Source organism: Arachis ipaensis, chromosome B1 (assembly GCF_059453495.1).
Source record: "Arachis ipaensis isolate K30076 ecotype BB chromosome B1, ASM5945349v1, whole genome shotgun sequence".
NCBI classification, from domain to species: domain Eukaryota; kingdom Viridiplantae; phylum Streptophyta; class Magnoliopsida; order Fabales; family Fabaceae; genus Arachis; species Arachis ipaensis.
The window spans coordinates 71152308-71164004 of NC_142436.1; positions in this window are offsets into that span (position 1 = coordinate 71152308).

Consider the following 11697-nt stretch of genomic DNA (forward strand, 5'->3'; position numbering starts at 1 on the left):
ATTATTTTGTGTATGAATGCATTTATATGATTGAGGTCATTATTTCAATAGCTCACTTACCCAAATAGCCTTAACCCTTTTATCCACCTTTGTTAACCAATTTTGAGCCTATGTTAAACCCCCTTTGTTCTTTAATTTAGCACATCACTATCCCTAAGTGAAAAACAATAAATGTCCTCAAATTTGGATCTTTGATTAGCTTAGGCTAGTGAGGGTGTGTCATTTAAGCGGGAGGGGTGACGTTAGGATTTTTGCCAGTAAAAAAGTTCATAAAAACAGTCGCGTTGTAGATATAGTCTCTAAACCAACAAAAATCCCTTCGTACAAACGTTTTGGTTGTCACAAGTAACAAACCCCTATAAAAATTGTTAACTGAGTATTCAAACCTCGGGTCGTCTTCTCAAGGAACTGCAAGGAAGTATGTTCTTATTATTGGCTATAGAGGTTGTAATTGGGATGTAGAAGGTGAGAAGCAAGTGATTTAAATGACAAATAAAGTAGAGGGCAATTGAAATAAATAAACACTGTAAAGTAACTTTTGGCAAGGTAAGAGAAATTGGAAGTCCAACTTGGTTATCTCCCTCAACAATAATGAAAGTTGAATCTAAATTCCACTTACTTAACCTTTACTAGAGTAAAGGAAAGTCAAGGGACTAATTAGTTTGACCTTCGAATCCTAATTATTTTCCTAAGAAAAAGTTGGGATTATTGAAGTTCAGTTCAATTAGCAAGATAACGATTATCAATTATGCTGAGTTTAATAATGTTGAGTTACTGATTTCTTAACCAAGACCAAAGGGAGAAAGTAAAATTGTTGGAATAAAATATCCTTAGACGAAAAGCAATGGCAACACAAATTAAGGAGAAAGCAATCAATAACTGAAATACCTCAAATAATTATTAATTCAAATCATAAAATGGAAAGGGTTCATAAGTCAAGTTGGCAACATTTATAGGTACGAATAAAAGCATTAAAGTAAATATTAAACCTGGATCGAGAGTCACTCTTACAAACTAAGAGAAGTCCTAAATCCTAATCCTAATCCTAATCCTAAGAGAGAGAGGAGAGAACCCCTCTCAAACTAAATCTAAATCATGGAAAGTGAAAATTGGCGAGCTCCTACTGAATGGATGCATTCCCCCACTTCATAACCTCTGGTCTCTGCCTTCTGGACTTGGATTTGGGCCAAAAAGGGCTTCAGAATTTGCTATGAGCATTTTCTGCAAGTCCTGGTGCGTGGCCTCTGTCACGCGTCCGCGTGGGTCACGCGGTCGCGTCATTCGGAGCATTTCGTTGCCACGCGGCCGCGTCAGTCATGCGACCGCGTCATGTGCGTTCTGCTTAAGGCGCGCGGTCGCGTCAGTCATGCGGTCGCGTCGCTGCTGATTCGTGCTTGGCACGCGATCGCTTCGTCCATGCGATCACGTGGATGCCAGTTTCTTCAGAAGCTCCGTTTTGTTCTTTCCTTCCATTTTTGTATGTTTCCTTTTCCATCCTTTAAGTCATTCTGCCTTAGAAAATCTGAAACTACTCAACATACTAATCACGGCATCGAATGGAAATAAAGGTAATTAAAATAATTAATATTAAAGCTTAGGAAACATGTTTTTCACATACATCACATAATAAGGAAGGAAAAGTAAAACCATGCAATTAATATGAATAAGTGGGTGAAGGATTGAATAAATCACTCAAACTAAGCACAAAATAACTCATGAAATATGGGTTTATCAACCTCCCCACACTTAAACAATAGCATGTCCTCATGCCAAATCCAAGGTAAAGAATAAGATAAGGTTAAAGTGGTGGAATGTTATGCAATGCAACCTATTCTAAATGCATCTACCTAAATGAGTCATGCAATTCCAATTTATTCACTCATATATAAAGCTTACATGTAGTCAAATTAATCCACATTCTCAAGGAGTCATATGTATATATATATATATATATATATATATATATATATATATATATATATATATATATATATATATAGCCAACCCTTAAATAATAAAGCATTTTAGCAAATGAGATGGGAAATATTGTACAAATTTGCAAAACAATTAGTAATTTAAGCACAGATATATGCTGATGAGCTATTGAACCCTCACTGGATTTTGTGTTTACCCTCTAGTCACTCAGTGTTTATTGGGTTTATTCACTCTACTTTTCTTTTTATTCTTACTTTCTATCACTTTGTTCTTCATCTAACTAATCAAAAATTATAGAATACACTCATACCAAAAGTCATGAGGTCTTTAATTAAGGTTGTAATGGGGCCAAGGTAAAGGTAAGGATATATGTATAAGGCTAAGTGAGCTAATAAGTGAATCCTTAATTAGACTAAGATCTCACCTAACATACATATTTAGTAGAACAAGCTTTTTTACCAATTTTCCCATGTAATCCCACTTGTTGTCACATGCTCATGTTTCAATTTTTTTGTTTTTATCCCATGTGCATTGCTTTTATTTTGCATTGGGGAATTTTTTTTTGTATCCCCTTTTATTGAATGCTGAAAAATAACTTTTTTTTAATGCACATGGTAATTGAATCACTTTGATTTCTCATGAGCATGCTTCCCAAATTTTCTGAATTATTTTATTTCTTTCAACTTTTCTACCTGTTGTTTCTATCATCCATGTTCCCAATAGGTTTCCCACATTTTAATCTATTCATAATTTTCTATCTTAAGCTAACCAAGGATTCAACTTGGGATTTTATTTTGTTTTTCTGCTTAAGGCTAGTAGTGTGACTAAATAGAATAAAAGGGATTTTAAAGGCTCAAGGGGGCTAACAAGGGTGATGTGAAAGGTAGGTTATTTTGGGGTAAGTGAGCTAAAATTAAATGATGGCCTTAATCATTCTTTTGGCATGTATCTATATTCTATAATTGGACTTATAGATTAAAGCAAAGTAAAGAACATCAGAATAAAAAGAAACAAAACACACAGGAATGAAATTATGGTTTGAATGCAACCATACAATTAAGCTCAATACTCACAGGCTGTGTGTTCTCTAACTCAAGCATCATATATCATTCATATATGTTATGCAGGTTTAGTTAAAAATTTTCATTATTCTCATAAAAAAATTATTTAGGGTAGCCTTTAAAGTTTTAATGTTCCTCCTTGATGAAATGTTGTCAACTTAACTATATGATGTAATGCTATATATACAAGGTTTATGGATTTAAATCTATTATGTTCAATTTCCTAGCTTACTTCCTTTTTATATTTTTCAATTTAACTATGCTATCTTATGCTAAAAAGGGTAAACTATACTAATTAATCCACTAATAAGTCAGAATTGCAAACTAAACTAAATAGCTAAAAATATGAACTAGAAATGCAAAATGCAAAAATAGAGTAAGAATACATAAAAGCAGCAATGTATAAGTACTCAGAAAAAAAGAAAAATACAGAAAAATATCCAAAATAAAAGAAAAAGAGATGTAGTGGTTCACTAAAATAAAACGCCAGAGATGGCGACCTCCCCACACTTAAAATGAAGCATCGTCCTTGATGCTCAGTCAAGCCGGGTGTGAAGGGGTGTCATCACTGGTAGGGATGGTAGCTGGAGGCTCTGTGATGGTGGTGGGCTGAGGGTCTGGCTGCTGTAGAGGCGGTGCTGATTGGATCGGGATCTCCGGATCTGTGGCCTCTATCTGATGCGTAGCCTCCTGATGCGGGGCAGCCTGCTCAGTGTCTGCCTGCTGATGGGTCTCCTCCTGGAAGTGAGTCTCCTCCTCGTGCTCATCCTCCTCCTCCTCTGATGGCTCTGATGGTGTGTCGGGCTCGGAGGGGATGTCACCACCCTGTCGGATCATCAGCTTCAGATGCGAATAGCGTCGCTGGCTGTGACGCTCCAATCTCTCATACCGGCGCCGGTTACGGCACTCCATCTGATCAAGCTAGCGGAATAGGCAGTGCACGAGGCGGTATATGGGCTCAGAGGCAGGTGGAGGTGCAGTGGTAGCAGCAGGGACAGCAGTGGCAGCTGTAGATGAAAAGGGTCCAGCAGACGGTGGGGCTGTCTCATCAGTAACAGTGAAGGGTGGTGGTCTGTAGCCCAAAGCTAGGAAGTTCCTGCTATGAGGAATGATCTTCCTGCAGTCCGCCGCTGGTGGTCTCTCATCGGCATCCTCCCATGGCACGTCAGCTCGACGGCCTAGCTTTGTAACCAGGTACGGAAAAGGGAGGGTGCCGCGGACATGGACCCTGGCCATAAAATGTCGGATAAAGCGTGGTAGATAAAGGTCCTTACCCTCCAGCACACACCATAGGAGGGTGATCATAGCAGCTGGGATCTCCGTCTCGTGAGTACTTGGCATCACATAATTACTCAAGATCTGGTGCCATAACCGAGCCTCATCATTTAAGTACGCCCTCTTGATCCCTCTAGGCATGGTGGTGTCCTGACCCATCTCCCAAGGAACAGTCGGGTCGAGAGCTATCAGTGCCTTTACAGCATCCCAATCAAACTGCATCTGGCGCATGTCCTCCTCAGCCTTTGAATAACCATCAGGCTGATCGGACTTGGCTGGGAGCTGGAGAATGTCCTCTAAGGCCTCGTCAGTGACTAGAATTTGTTTTCCTCTCAGGTTCACTGCATCTAGGGTGGTAATGTAGTAGTTGCAGTAGAATTCCCAGACCCAAGATGCATTTACCTCTGTCAGTGTTCTCTCCAGAAAGAACCAGCCTCTCTGCTTGATTTACTCAATGGTGTACTGCTGGAGTGCTTCTGAAATCTTCAGAGTTCTCTCCAGGTATAGATTCCTAGAGTTTGCAAAAGCCGGGTACTTCAGCTCACAGTACCGATTTGCAAATTTTGTTGGATCATTTGCAGGGAGCAGCTGGTCAGCTTTTTCATGCTGTGTAAAGTTCTTCTCCCGCCATGAGGAATCATGCATGAGGGCAATGATAGACTGGGAGGAATCTTCTCTCTTGCGCTTGCCAGTAGCCTTGCCTTTTCCCTTTCTCTGTGAGGCAGACATCCTGAAAAATGGAAAACCAGGATATGGATAAAAATAGGGAAGCAAATAGGCAAGTTAAACAAAGAAAAATCAAAGCGGCAAAAGAGAATTGGAAATAGGTAAATGAGTTAAGGAATGGTGTATTAAGGATTGTATAGTAGTTTAAAAGTTTGAAAGGAAGAATTTACAATCCAAAATTTATCAGAATCCAAGGTAAATAGAAAAATAGTCATTACGCCATGGTTAGAAAGTTAGAGGAAAGTGAAAAATCAGAAAAGAGACTTTGAAAGGTTAGTATGGTTAGAATTTGAAAAAGAAGTTAGTAAATTAAAATTAGTGAGTCAATAAAATGTGGTTTTAAGGTAAGTGGCATAAAGAAAATAGTCCATATAACAAGGATTCACAATTATGGCTAGAATTAACTCACAACTGAACAAGGAAAATAGGGTGATGTTGATTCTAATAGATATAAAGAAAGCAAGAACTGGAATCAGAATATCACAAATGCAGTTTATAAACCAGGAAATCAAAGAGGATAAGAAAGTCTGCCATAGCATTCATGAAATGGTTTGGGTAAGGCAGAGGACAACATAGTTTAGATTGCCAAACCAAAACATGAACGAAAACAATTCACAAAAAAATTTGGGCAGCATTCCGGCTAAAGTTGGATTGTCCCGAAAAATAAACAGCAAACAAGGCAGTTCATATGAATTAAAAAAACTTGCTGCAGTTACCTATAATTAATAAAAACATGAAAATTCAGAGTAACAAGCAGCAAATGCGAGAAATCACAGCATATGAACAAGATTATAGCAACAGCAGATTTGCAAATATGATAAAACAAAAGCAGGATCAGTGCAAATAAACAGACCTAGATCCACTAACCACAGCCTAATCTACCTAACAACCTAAAATCTACTACAACATGCATATCTAGCTATCCTATCATGATCAGAAATGGAAAAAAAAAAAAAGAAAAACTATGAACGGATAAAAGGCGTGCGTATTGCGGAACCTGGAAGGTTGAATAAAGAGAGTAGGCAGGAAGGTGGTTGGGTGGTGGCGGCGGCGGGGTCCGGCGCGGTGGAGGGCACGGCGGCACGGGGGGGGGAGGGGGGGAAAGGAGGGGTGATGGGGTTGGGGGAAGGGGGTCGGTGGGGTTGTGACGTTGCTAGTTGAAGGGGGGGTGGTGGTTGGAGGAGTTGGCGGCGGCGTGTGGTGGTGCGGAGGGGGGTAGTGGCGGAGAGAGATGAAGAAGAGAGAGGAAGAAAGAATGGGGGGGGGGGGAAGGGAAGGGCGGTGGTCGGCAGCGACGTATGGGGGTCGGCGGCGTCTGGGAGTCGGCGGCGATGGTGGCTGGGGGTGGTGGTTGAAGGTTGGGGAAGAAGGGAGGGAGGGGGGTTTTAGGGGGGCTGCGCGAATGTAGGGTTTCGCGTGATCTGGGGGGGTTATATTTTGAAATCCACGCGGTCGCGTGGAGCACGCGGTCGCGTGGAGCACGCGGTCGCGTGGTTGAGGTGAAAATGGGGGTGACGCGATCGCGTAGGTAGCGTGATCGCATGAAAGGGATGGAAGAGGGGATGACGCGATCGCATGGGTCGCGCGATCACGTCGCTGGACATTGTGCTAAACGCACGACTCCAGCACCGTTTCAGCGCAACTCTCTGCCTCGTCCTAGGGTGATGTGCAATCCATGCGACGCGATCGCGTCGCTCACGTGGTCGCGTGGGATTGGTATTGTGCAAGTGACGCGATCGCATGGGGCATGCAATCGCGTGGGCCAAATTGTGCAAAACGCACAAGGGCCGCACGATTCCAGCCTAACTCTCTGGACGTTGGATTATTACGCCGATCTCCGGGTCACGCGATCGCGTGGAAGACGCGATCGCGTGGGAAGTGTAGTTCGCCATGTGACGCGATCACATGGGGCATGCGGTCGCGTCGTGCACCCTTTTTTTTTTTTAACTGAATGCAGGATGCAATGCTTAATGTGAATGCTATGCATGATTCCAGGTTTAATAAAATAAAAATAAAATTCAAAAACAAACAAAATGAAATAAAATTAAAATTGCAAAAGGAACTACCATACCATGGTGGGTTGTCTCCCACCTTGCACTTTTGGTTAAAGTCCTTAAGTTGGACATTGGAAGGGCTTCCTGTTATGGTGGCTTGTGTTTAAATTCATCCAGAAATCTCCACTAGTGCTTGGAATGCCAATAGCCTCCAGGGTCCCATACTAGGCATGTAAAGCTTCTGAGCAGCTTCAGACAAATTTTCAGGCTCCCGGGGTGACGAATGTCAGAATAGATTCCAGGATCCCAAGCTTTGCTATTAAATCCGCCTCCGTCTTGATCTACATGTTTCCATCCAGGCGGTTTAAAGAGTAGAATCTCACGATCGTGACCAAACGTTCTCCGTGATCCATGCAATTGAGCATGATACCAATCCGTGTACTTCGAGGTGAAGCGTGGAACCTTATTGAACCTTGTGCACCAGCTCTGGGTACGAGCCATTTCCCTCTTACTCTTAAAGCCGCAAAGAGCTCTAAGCTGGCCATCTGTTTCAAGCAAATCATATTCAAGTGAATAAGCAAAGTTAAAGGTTAAGGATTGTACCCACTTGAAGCTTGTATTAGGTGGTAATGGCCTTGGGATAGGTGTTTCTGGTGGTTCTGTAAGTTCTACTCCCTTGGATTCTTCTGTGAATTTCTCCACTTCCTTGCAAGGTTCAACAATTGTATCTGTGTCCTGGTCAAAGTCTTCTATGTCTTCCTCATCACTTGAGTCATAGATTGGAGGTTGAGAGAAATCTACTTCCGCATCATCTTCATATTCACTTGTGGAAGATTCTTCGATCTCAGAGAATTCACTTGCGGATGCAAGTTCATTACTAAGAAAGCTAGACTTGTGACTATCATCATCAAGGGAATTTGTGTCCTGGGTTATTCCGTCTGATTCGTCATAAACAACTTGCCTTGGAGATTGTACAATATCCTCCTTAGCATCAACTGTAGCGTCCTTGACGGAGTTTTCCTCAATTCTGGATTCCCATGGAGGTTCAGCATCTCCTAGATCTTCAACCAACTCTTCTTCTTGAACAATGACAGCTTTTTCTACTGGTTCTAGTACGAATTCATTCTCTGTCTTATCCACTGGAGTTTTCGGTATTTCCTTCATGCTACGCTCTTCATTAGACTGTTCACATGGGGCTGTGGCTGATCCTTTTGTATTTGAGCACCTAGAAACCCATTGAAGTACTACTTGCTCCAGTTGTCGAACGGTTGTTTGAAATTTATTTACTGTTTCCTTTAGGCAAACCTCTGCTTCTCGGGTTGCCGGACTTGGACATGATACAAATGAAAGTGGTGGTGACTGGGAATGATTGGATTGGTACTGGGGTAAGGAAGGATCATATGGTGGCGAATGGTGAAGAGAAGCTTGTGAGTGTGGTGGTTCGAGGTTATGTTGAAAGGATGGTTTAGATGCACGGGGTGGGGCTTGTTGGTAGTTACAAGGTTGTCCACCATATCTTTCAGCTGGGTATGCACGGTAGAATGGTCTTTGTCCAGGATATCTCGGAGGGTGTTGCTGCCTAAAGGGTTGATTAGATCCTTTTGGCTCCATCCATCCTTGATTGGTCTGACCTTGATGCATATTCCTGCTGTAACTTCTATTTCCTTCAGCAAAGTTAGAACCAAACTCAAAGCGAGAGGGGTGAGAATTCATGGTAGCAATTAAAGATAAAAAGGGAAAACAAAAATAAAGAAACAAGCAAAAGAAAAATATTTACAATAACCAATAATAAGGCACACGTTAGCAGTTCCCCGGCAACGGCGCCATTTTGACGTTAGGATTTTTGCCAATAAAGAAGTTCATAAAAATAGTCGCGTTGTAGATATAGTCTCTAAACCAACAAAAATCCCTTCATACAAATGTTTTGGTTGTCACAAGTAACAAACCCCTATAAAAATTGTTAACCGAGTATTCAAACCTCGGGTCGTCTTCTCAAGGAACTGCAAGGAAGTATGTTCTTATTATTGGCTATAGAGGTTGTAATCGGGATGTAGAAGGTGAGAAGCAAGTGATTTAAATGACAAATAAAGTAGAGGGCAATTGAAATAAATAAACACTGTAAAGCAACTTTTGGCAAGGTAAGAGAAATTGGAAGTCTAACTTGGTTATCTCCCTCAACAATAATGAAAGTTGAATCTAAATTCCACTTACTTAACCTTTACTAGAGTAAAGGAAAGTCAAGGGACTAATTAGTTTGACCTTCGAATCCGAATTATTTTCCTAAGAAAAAGTTGGGATTATTGAAGTTCAGTTCAATTAGCAAGATAACGATTATCAATTATGCTGAGTTTAATAATGTTGAGTTACTGATTTCTTAACCAAGACCAAAAGGGAGAAAGTAAAATTGTTGGAATAAAATATCCTTAGACGAAAAGCAATGGCAACACAAATTAAGGAGAAAGCAATCAATAACTGAAATACCTCAAATAATCATTAATTCAAATCATAACATGGAAAGGGTTCATAAGTCAAGTTGGCAACATTTATAGGTACGAATAAAAGCATTAAAGTAAATATTAAACCTGGATTGAGAGTCACTCTTACAAACTAAGAGAAGTCGTAAATCCTAATCCTAATCCTAATCCTAAGAGAGAGAGGAGAGAACCCCTCTCAAGTGTAGCGACACTTAAAGTGTCACCAAAACCAATTACTTAACCAAAACCAAAAGGGGAAAACCTTTAGAAATTCTGTAGCGACACACACGCGTGCTGAACGCACACGCGTGGATTGGAAATTTCGACAATCCACGCGAACGCGTAGCCGACACGTACGCATGGATGGTAACGTTGGACCAACAACGCTGCCTCAAACGTTGGTGGCCAACGTGCGTGATTCTGATCTCAAAATATTGAATTTGAAAACGCGCAACGACGCGCACGCGTCTGTGGCGCATACGCGCAGGCTTAACTTTTGAGAATCCACGCGCACGGGTACGTCACGTGCACACGTGGATAGGGCAATGTTGGAGGGAACATTGCAAGTCCAACGCTGAGGGCAACGTTCTTCTAAAAGCTTTAAAAACTAAAAATTGGGATTTTTGCATCCACGCGCACGCGCAGCGTACGCGCACGCGTGGATGCGTATTCTGACCCTAAGGGTGCAAACGCACAAAGCACGCGTACTCGTGGGTAGAAAAATGTTGGCATTCCAACGTTGATTCAAACGCCAATGACAGCAAGCAGAACTGAATTTTCTAAAGGGCATTTGTTTCAACGTTGGTTCTCAAACATGGACTCCAACGTGAGCATCAGAATTTGGTAATTCAAACAGATCTCTTCTCAATAGCAAGGGAAACGAATTGGAGCAACTTCAACCCAATTCAATCAAGGCCAAAAGCCCAATTCAGAGATTGAAGATCAAGAAAAGAAAGTGTATAAATAGCTTAGAATTTAAGTTAGTTAGAGGAGAAGAAAAACTTTTAGTGGAGAGAGATACACGAACACTCGGCCAATTTTAATTTTCTGTAATTCTTTCAATTCTGCAATGTATCTTTCAATTCCATTTTCCATTTTGAGAGCTATGAACAACTAAACCCCTTTCATTGGGTTAGGGAGCTCTATTGTAATTCAATGGATCAATAGTAGTTTTCATCTTCTTCTTCTTTCTTTTCTCTTGATTTTTGTTAGAAAGCTTTCGATCTTAATTCGATTGGATAGTTGTCTCGACAGAAAAGCTACCCATAATTGGAATTCTTCTGATCCTTGAGAGAGGGATGAAGAATTCATGCTAGAATTACTTTCTCACATTGGATTAGATTGGGGGTTGGATGGATATTGTGACATTTAATCCTACCAATACTTTGATCTATGAATTTGTGTGGTATAATCAGTGACCAAACTTCAACTCTTCCCATGAGCAATTAAATCAAGACATTGGGCAATTGTTCATGCTTAAAGAGATTGGTGAGCCAAGACATTGGGATCTAATCATCTAAGATTTCCAAGCAATGCCAATGACCACATTGATTGAGGAAGAGATGAAGATGATTTGATCCGGAGAGTTCAATATCTCCTGAAACCTAATGAATCCCCTACTCTGATCTTACCCATTCTCATTACATTCTGCTCTTTAATTTCATGCTTAATCCCCATTCCCATTTAATTTCTTGCAATTTAAGCTTCTGTCATTTAATTTCCATCAATTTAATTTCTGTCATTTAATTTCTTGCAATTTAAGTTTCCTGCCAATTTTACTTTATGCAATCCCAATTCAATTCTGATTTCTCTCAACTAGAACAATTCTCCAATTAACATTGATCAACCAACCAATCCCTGTGGGATTCGACCTCACTCTATAGTGAGTTTTTACTTGACGACAAACTAGTGCACTTGCCGGTAGAAAATTGTTGAGAGACAGTTTTCAAGTGAATCAAGTTTATGGCGCCGTGGCCAGGGATTGGTTTTGTATTGACAATTACTAAATTGAAGGGTAACTAGATTGAGCACTTTTCTTTTCTTTTGATTAATTGAATTTTAATTTCAGCTGTTCATTTTCGTTTTCTGCAATTTTAGTTGTTTCTCTTTATTTTTCTTTATTTTCTTACTTTCCAGCAAGCTAACCCACTAACCATTTGATAAATTGCTCTAACCAAGCTAACTTTACCCTGTTTTAGTGGACTCTAAATTTGCTGTTTCTTGTACTTGTTC